Raw genomic sequence first — 10,136 nt, forward strand, 5'->3', positions numbered from 1 at the left:
TGTTTGTTTTGAATATGCGCCCTCTAGCAGTGAAAATTACATACTGTGCCTTTAATGTTTATTTTTATTTTTCATTTTAATTTGTAGTTAAAATTTTAGTGATTTTGATGTGAGTTTTTGTCATTTTTATTAGATTTTTTTAAGGAATTATTTAAATTTTAATGCTCATTTTATTTCAAGTAATGAACTTTTTATGGTTTTAGTTAATGATAATATACCTGTTACAGTGTTATTTTTGTATCAGTGAAATACTGTTATAGTTATTATTAGTACTTTGCATTATTTTTATTTTTATATTTTCTGTTTTTATTGTAATCTTCATTAAAGTTTTAGTGTTTTTTTTGTTTGTGGTATTTTTATTAGTTTTTTCATATGTCTATTAGTGGTTCAACGGATCACAAATCTCACGGTTCGGATCACATTACGGTTTTTGACCCACGGATCGGATCATTTTTCGGATCAGCAAGAAAAGAAAAATATTTCAATTTAACTTGCTTTCCATTTATTACTTAAAGCGAAGTACTTCTTTGATACCACAACAAATACTACTAGATTAACAAATACACAAATTACAAGCATATATATATACAACAGAATATGTTACAAATAAAATAAGGTCGGTAGTATTCAAATACAGAAATGTAATAATTAGGGAAAATAACACTGCATAGTGTTCACTGTATAAATTAAATATAGATTTTTATCACAGCTGTTTTGTTGTTTGATGATCATTAATGACAGCAGCATTATTTATAGGCCGCTGTCCCTTTAATACCTGATGCACGGATCCGATATAATGATACACATCACATCCAATTTCTTTCTCAGCTGTTTCCCAACCAGGGTGCCGTCTGTGGAGAGCAGGCGTGCCGTGTAAAAAATCTTTTTTGATTATTTTAAATTGCTAAAATGTTCAAAAAAGCAGCTATTATATAATATCCATTTTTGATGTTGCCAATAATTAGAGATGCACTGAAATTCCGGCTGCCGAAAATTTGTTCACCGCTCAGGATTCACTGTCACGTGGTGTGACGCTCTGTGTATTATCCCGCTCTATGCGTGTGTGTGCTCCGCTCAGTCGCTCACGGCCCATGTGAGTGCTCCACTCATATACCGTTCATGCTCATCGGAACAGCAAAGTCCACTCGAAAATCGAGCTGACATGAAACATCTATGTAGTACAGTATTGTTTCTGTTTGCAATAGCATTGCTGTGCTGTAACAAGGTGTGGTAAATGGGCAACTCTGGTAACACTGCCCTCTCATTCACTGATCTGCTAACCGCTATGTTATGCTCACGTGTTCTGATAATAATAGCTTTTCCGCGGATCACATGCGTGCCGAACCGTGGGGCTTGGTCCGTGGGGATCACGGATCAACTACGATCCGTTTAAACACTATTGAAAACCATCCATCGTTTCATCAATATTCGTGTCATTTTTGCTTTGCGCTCCTGTTGACGCGGCGAGTATAAACCAGGCTCTACACTCGAAGCGCTGCGCAGTTCAAACGAGTAGCGTCTGATTACATAGACCAGCAGCAGGAAGCGCGTGAGGTTGTCATGGCAACCAGATACCCTACACGCGAATTATTTTTTAATTTTGCCACCGTTTGCCACACTAAATAAACACGATGAAAATAATACACAATAAACATGTCTGTCAAAACGATCTCAAAGGAGGCTTTTATTAAGCAAATCAAGGAGTGAATTACTCATCCACTGTTTAAAAAAAAATACTTTAGCTGGGTTTCCACAGGCAGGGTCACAGTTATCTACAGTGTATGAAGCTGGTTCTTGGGTTAAGGTTCATAATGTAGAACATTTTTAACATTGTATGCTGTATGTGCATACATAGGTAGCTAGCAAACAAGGAATACAGCCAGTGCTTAATTTGTAAATTGCGAGGTCCCGGAACAAAGTGACGGATCCGGCATGATTAGAGGAGGGAGAAGTAACGGAGCATTCGCGCAATGGAGGACCAGTTTACGTGATTAACAGCGTGCATCTTCTTACTGTCATGAAAAAAAGTCATTGTTGCATCGTCACAAAACTGTATCATTTGCATATCTTTTTAAGTTTAAGCCATTCGATACTCGCGTGCTCCAAGGGGGGTTTCCTATGCGCTCACAGTCACATCCATAGTGCGCATAACGCGCGGCCTCACGAGTACCAAATTGAGGTATTTTTCGCAGCTTGGATTTCACATGGGCCAGATGTGGGCCGGATCTGGGCCAACACTATGTTGCTGTCTGGGTATAGGTCAACACAAACGTCTTTCATTGGCGCGTGAGGAGGGGATCTGTCAAATGAGGTGCCGGATCAGATTTCGGACAAATTCGGAGGTGCCGGATCAGGATCCGGCTTGTTCCGGCACAAATTAAGCCCTGAATACAGCTGTTAAGCTAATAGTCACATTTAGCTGAGTAAGATCATGATTGAGAAATGTTGGATACTGCTGGAAATGCTGGTGTTATGGCGTATCCTATTTATTATTTTAGGATTTATTTTGTTTGCCCCAGTGAAGCATTTCTATTAATATAACTGATTAAGTAGTCAAACTCATTCCATATCAGCAGAATAGTGTGGTACAGAAAGTCTATGTCCATAAAACAGGTTCTGAATGAATTATGTTACTGATACCTAATGGTCAAAAGCAATAGCAAAAGTAATAGGTCAATATTATTAAATTGCAGACAAAGATTTTGAATAGCTAGGCTGGCTTGTACACTATATTGCCAAAAGTATTGGGACACCCCCTTCTAATGAACAGGTTTGACTACTTTAGTCATTTCCATGAGTACAAATCTTAATGTTTAAGCATATAATGCTATTCTAGGGAATTGTCTGCTTCTAATTTTAAACCAATAGTTCGAACAGGACTATTTTCTATTCTAACACTAATAACAAGATTGATTCAGTCAGTGTGGAAGAACTTGACTGGTCTGCAGAAAGCCCAGTCCTAATCACAGCTGAACACCTCTGGTGTGACTAAATGCAGACCTTGAGCCTAAAACTCATCACCAAACACCAGTGACTTGCACATACATATATATAAATGTATTGGGACACCCCCTTCTTTAGAACAGAAAAAAGCACTTCCAAAACTGTGGCATCAAAGATGGAAACATAATTTATGTATTTAAAAATTGTATTTCCATCTTTGTTGCCACAGTTTTGGAAGTGTCAAAAATGATTGTACACATATATACAAGTCATTGGTGTTTGGTGATGAGTTTTTTTGAGTTTTATTGAGTTTTCCCAATACTTTGGGCAATATAGTGTATGTTTGGTGCGGTAGGGGGCCCAACCTCATATTCTTTCGTAGGGCCCAAAATTGCTAGCGGCAAAAACAAAATTCAAAACACAACACTGATCTCTCTAAACTCTCAGAAGTCTGAGTTCTTTGAGTTAGTGTTGTCCGGTATTGTTTGTGAATGTCAACACCCTTGTGCTACGTGTGATTCCCCGCGACGTAAATAAACTCCTTGGTTTGTACTCCTGGTCTCCTGGTTTCCTCGTTCTGTGCTCCTCACAGTAATCTGAAATAAAAAGCTTTTGTAACATTATACACTATAGCTGTCATGAATCCGGTCTATAAACTTCAATTCACTCACCACCAGAGGTTACCCTTCCATTACATTGACTCTCGCACTACACAAACTGTTGCATGTCATCCTGATGGGACTACATATCCCATCATCCATTGCACTGATTGCACACAGCACTGATTGCACACAGCTGTAACCAGTCATACATTCACTATATAACACTCACTCAGATCCCTTTCAAACTGCCAAGTATTGTATGCGCATATCGCTAGTTGTGATAGCTACGTTACGGAGCCTTCTTGAAGTTTCATAGTCTTAGCCTAGTCTTGCCTTGTCTGATTCCTCGTGTTCTGATCTTTGCCTGTGCACTTTGGATTACCTCTCTCGTCTTGCCCTGTTCGGATACTGTTTGCCCCTGCCTGGACCTTTGCTTTGTACCTGGATTATCTCTCTAGTCTCGCCCCTTTGGATTATGTTCGTCGTCGATTGACCCTCACTGTTTACCGGACTGCCCATGCCTTGTCTCTTACATACTGTTTGCCAATGTTTGATTTATGCCTGTTTCTGACCACGTCTCCAGAATAAAGCTTTGCACATGGATCCGCACGTCTCACGTCTCGTCAGCCCCGTAACAATAGCTTACCATTCAAAAGCTTAGAGTCAGTATAATTGTTATTTTTTTGGAAAATAAATTATAGAAATGAACACTTTTATTTAGCAAGGATGCTTTAAATTTATCAAAAGTGATGATAAATTTAACATGATAAAAAAAATTTTTTTTAGAATGTTACAAAATATTTATATTTCAGATAAAGGCGGCTTTTCTGAACTTTCAATGTGACTTTGCTGCAGCCTGGAATTGAACTGCTGGTTTGTCTGGCCAGAGGAAACTGGCCCCCCGACTGAGCCTGGTTTTTTTTTCCATTCTGTCACCGATGGAGTTTTGGTTCCTTGCCGCTGTCGCCTCTGGCTTGCTTAGTTGGGGACACCTCATTTCCAGCGATATCGTTGACTTGATTGCACAGATACTATTTAAACTGAACCGAGCTGTATGATGACATCACGGAATTCAGTAATGAACTGCCTTTAACTGAAAAATGAGTGTTTACTATTGTCATTTTGCATTATGACACACTATTTTCCTAATTAATGCTGTACAGTTGCTTTGACATAATCTGTATTGTTAAAAGCGCTATATAAATAAAGGTGACTTGACTTGACTTTCTATTCATCAAAGAAACCTGAAAACATTCTACTCAGCTGTTTTCAACATAATAATAATAATAAATGTTTTTTGAGCAGCAATTCAGAATATCAAAATTATTTTTGAAGGATCGTGTGATTGGAGTAAAGATGCTAAAAATTTTGCTTTGAAATCACAATAAATTACATTTTAAAATATACTCCAATAGAAAACTGTTATTTTAAGTAGCCTAGTAAAACAATTTCAAAATTTTACTGTTTTGCTGTACTTTGGATCAAATAAATTCAGGCTTGGTGAACAGAAGAGACTTCTTTAAAAAACATTAAAAATCTTACTGTTCAAAAACTTTTGACTGGTAGTGTATAGGCAACTTAAATTTTTCTAGCTTTTAATTGGCTTAGAAATCAGATAACTGCTGGACAATAACCAATAATAATGATTCGTTTATATACTACAAACACTTTTTTATCACATAATAAGGCAGAATAGTTTCAATACTGTAATAAATGCTATGTCAGTTAGCACTGCATTGTTCATATACTTTATTTATTACCTGGAGATGACTGGACAAACACAAATAAACCATATATTGTCGCAATCGTATGTTTAATGTCTTCATGTTTACAAACGTTTCTGTTTTTCTGTGAAAACAACTGTTTTCAACCAGCACGGATCAGCTCTAGGTATGACGAAGCGGATATCGTCCTCTTTTGGAAGACCAAAGTAGCTTCGCTTTCACAACGAAGCACACAGCGTCTTCAGGACATGGCGGCAGCGGCAACGATACTACAGTGAGAATAAAAGTTATGCCTTCTTTCTTTGCGTGAACATTTGGGCGGTGTTATGCAAATCTTCCCACATAGTGAGGTAGATATGTGGGGGCGTGTTCGAACGAGCTGTTTTAGGTAGGTGTGGCTAACTCTTAACTTTTATAAAGAATATCTCTTTGGATTTGAGACTTTAGTCTTTGCAACTTTACAGATCTTCTTTATGCACCAAGAGCTTGTAACACTCTAAAGAGAAAGGAAAAAATGAAATCGCATCATATGACCCCTTTAAACGTTGAGGTACCATCGTAGTAGTTTCGTGCGCGTGTGAACGTCATGGCAACATACAACACAAAGTACCTCACGCGGGAAACACTTAACATAACGTGTAAATGCGCGTAACTAACCTAAATCAAGCAAGCTAATATGCATAGGCCAGGAAGTGTTGGCGAAATAAGACATTAGCGGACAGGAGGGAATAATATGGAATTTTTTCCAAAAAACTTCTTGCACAAAATAAATTCAAGCACTTTCAAGGACCTGTATCTGTGTATGCTTATTTTCAAAAACTTTCCAGGGCCTTGACATTTTTTCAGATTCACAAACTTTCAAGGATTTCAAGGACCCGTGGAAACCCTGATTCATAAATTCATGTTGAGATTAATGATTTAAATATAACATTTTGAATATAGAAATATTAAATGATTTAAATAACAGAAAAGATACTTTAGAAATTAAACTAAAACTGCTAGCAGGTGGCAGCAAGTCACTGATTTTATCACTGAATCATTCATTAAATTGATTCGTTCGAACGGCTGATTCATTCAGGAACGAAGTATGTGACTGTCTTTGTGAATGGGTAATTGAATCATTTACTCACTAGATTCGTTTAAAAATGCAGTTCATTCATAAACGAAACACCGCTGTGTTTGAATGGAGATGCGCAGCGGCTGAGCTGTGACTTTGTTTCAAACTATTTTCGACGACATCACATTTGCAAACTCCCTTAATAATCATTAAAAGCTGTCACTCATCTTAGTTCATCGCGATCTCACAAAACTCCACTATAATCAATGAAGCTCCTTACACTGCACAATGAATCTCTTATTTACACTCTGTCTACACTTTGTATGTTATAATGAGAGGATACGTCTGTGATACATTACTCAATGCTGCAAAAACTCGTTGTAAGCACGTTAGAAACCTTTGAAGCTCCCTCAGCACAAACACAAATATGCTGATCGGGTCAGTCGCACAGGTGCTCCTAAATATTTTTTCATAGTCGCACACAGTAGTTTTCAGCGCAAATGCAATTGAAATGGTCGCACTGTAGAGGCCTGCACTGCCAGGAAAACATGACTAAACATGACTAAAACGGTATGCAAAGTAACATAGCACTTTATTTTATTTCAGAAAGTATTTTTTCTACTCATTTTGTTGAACATTTGACTATTATATTCATGTGCAAGTTCAGGGTTTTGGTTTTGGAAAGTTTCATGGTTCAAGGTACTTTAAATATACACTATGTATGTGTATGCTCCTGAAATAAAAGTTCAGAAAGATGTGATGCATTGTTTTTGTTAATATGACTCATACAGTATCTTTTAAGGGTATAATCAAGTATTTTCCATCGTCTAGTCTTTAATAAGCAAACAAAAATCACAATAAATTGTAATATCGAATTGCAATAGTTATATAATCGCAATACTCAATTATCGCAATATATATTGAATCGGCACACAAGTATCGTGGTAGTATTGAATCGGCAGATTAGCGTATAGTCCCTGCCCTAGTTACTACAGTCCAAACAATGAAACTCTCTTCAAGAGCGCATAGTAACTGAGATTTAAAACTGTTAAAAGAAAAGGCTCAAAATATTGCACAGATATAATACACTACACATCAATATCTCTTCCCTTGGTGTTTTGAACATTTTTATGTGTAGCGATGCACGCTGTGACTCTGTGTTGCTTCAATTCAAGCGCATCATTCTGCGCACTGGTTGCGCATAAGCGTTGTGCCGCTCTGTATAGGAGCCATACCCTTTCGTATTATAATACTTTTACACAATGAAAGATTATTAATAGTCTTTCTTGTTCTGTCCAATCTATCACATGTTGCTGCCTTCATTACTGTGTTATACATTTAAAATAAATGTCTTTTAATTTTATTGTGTACATTTTTTATATATAAATATAATCATGCTACTTGTTTTTCATGAATGTATTTTACAACAATAATGTAACAAACGTTTGTAGTCACAGGAAGAAGGAGGCGGGAACCGGCGAACACTTAAACAAAACTTTAATAATAAAATAAACAAACACAAAATGAAAGTAAAGCGGCAGCCCCTAGCGGACGACTGCCGCACACAAAACACAAAATAAAGTCCAGGCCTGGTCCTCTCTCGTCCAACACTGTCGTCACTCCTCCTTTTATCCTTCCGGAGCTCCTCCGTGGGACTCGAGACCGGTGAGTGGTGCAGGTGTCGTGCATTAGCATTTACTCCACCGGCCTCGCTCCGTTCCCACGGTTCTCGGCCCCGCCCCTCTCGTCACAAATACAAAGAGCAATGTGTTACATTTTACCAGATTTAGTGCTACACTTATTAACTTTTATTTGTTCCCCACTAAATACTGTTGTTTCACTAAATGTTTAGATTTTATTACATTTTTGTAGAGTATCTTTTGCTGCTGAATTATCCAATAACCTAGTTTATAATAGTATTTTTGTCATAGATTATGATTATATATTTTTTCATTTGTTATTTTTCACTAAAATGTAGCTGTCTATTTAGCAGATTGTGTTTAACACACAAAAGAGTGATGATCAGGGCCCGTATTCACAAAACATTTTATCTTAACACTAAGAGTTCTCCTAAATTGCAGTAAAAGTTTTTAGCTAAGATTTTTCTCGTCAAACCTATTCACAGAGCTGCTGAGACAAACTTTTAGTAAGGAATAGAGAGAAGTCTTAAGCTAAGAATAATAGCATGGTTGACCTTGTTGCTATGGATGATGTCAGCATGCTTACTAACTATGCACACAGTGATTGGCTGATAGGGGAGGGGTCTGTGTCAAGAGATTTATTCATAGAAATATTGTAGAGCACAATATTATGTTGCCATTTTCAAATAAAGGTTTAAAAATAAAAGTGATAATTGCCACATTCAAATAAAGATTTTAAAATGCAGGCTAAGTGTCACTAAATAAACAAGTAGGCTATATATTCAGCTAATTGTCAGCCTATTATATGTATTGTGACGAGCGTCCCGAAGCTTCATCAGCGTCGCCCTGGCAACAAGCGAGGAACACCTGGCCGTCCTCATCACAGGCTAATCGGTCACAGCTGCAGCTCATCAGGCGGCGGCCACATAAGCCACGCAAGCCCTGCCATCTGGGAGACTTCTCCATGAGACTAAGCACTAACTCGCCCTCTCATTTCTCCCACAGACAGCAGCGTGTGACCGACCAGCCCCACAGGAGCACTGCACGGACACTCTGCACTGGGAAGACGGGAAGAGAGCACTCACGGCACCGGAGCACCTACCTGGACCTTTCTCCCTACCACCCACCTCACCAATAAATCCACCCTCCGGGGTATTTATTAAGATTTCCTTGTCGTGTGATTCTTCACCACGTTACACTGGTGGAGAATGCAGGCAGATCAGTGAAGAATCACAGACAAGCGATTTTCTTCACTTCACCTTTTTTCTTTGTTTTGTTTCTCCCCGAGTACAAGCGGCGAAACTGCTACCCAAGCTGACTCCTCATGATGACGTAGAAGCCTTCTTACAAATGTTCGAAGCGACGGCCACCACGGAAGGATGGCGTAGGGACGACTGGGCACGGGTGCTGGCTCCCCTGCTGACGGGCGAAGTCCAGCGTGCATACTTCGCTCTTCCCGCCGCCGAGCAATATAAGGAGGTCAAGAAGGAAATTCTAGCCCGCCTGGGGTTATCCCCTATCTGTGCCGCCCAGCACTTCCACGAGTGGGAATATAAGCCCCGTCTGCCTGCCCGTGCCCAGGTTGCCGAACTCACGCGACTCGCGCAGCACAGGTTGCTGGAGGGGGCTCCATCGGCTGGTCAGGTGGCGGAGCGCGTGGGGATAGACCGTCTCCTCCGAGCCCTTCCCCGATCTCACCGACAGGCAGTTGGGATGAGGAACCCAACCACCACCTCCGAGCTGGTGGAGGCTGTTCCAACAGGTGACGGGAGGGGGCTCATTTGGAAAGGAACAACGGGAGGACGACAGGCTGAAGCATGGCTGGACTCAGGTCCGGGTCATCGAAGGTTCAGCCTGGGCCCCACCCTCTCCCGCATTTCGTCGTCCAAACTGGCCTGCTCTACTGTGTCGCGCAGCGAAGGGGGGAGGAAAAATTATTGCTGGTGGTGCCACGCACGAAAACGGAGGCCGTACTGGAGCTGGCCCACTCACATCCCTTGGCAGGGCATCTCGGGGCCGGGAACACCATCCAGCGGATCCGCGACCGCTTCCACTGGCCGGGCTTGGAGGCCGAAGTGAAGCGGTTCTGCCAAGCCTGCCCGACCTGCCAAGTGACGTCACCCAGGACGCCTCCCCCCAGTCCGCTGATACCGCTGCCCATCATCGAGGT

This window comes from Sinocyclocheilus rhinocerous, unplaced genomic scaffold (assembly GCF_001515625.1).
Source record: "Sinocyclocheilus rhinocerous isolate Xijiao unplaced genomic scaffold, SAMN03320098_v1.1 scaffold644, whole genome shotgun sequence".
NCBI lineage: Eukaryota > Metazoa > Chordata > Actinopteri > Cypriniformes > Cyprinidae > Sinocyclocheilus > Sinocyclocheilus rhinocerous.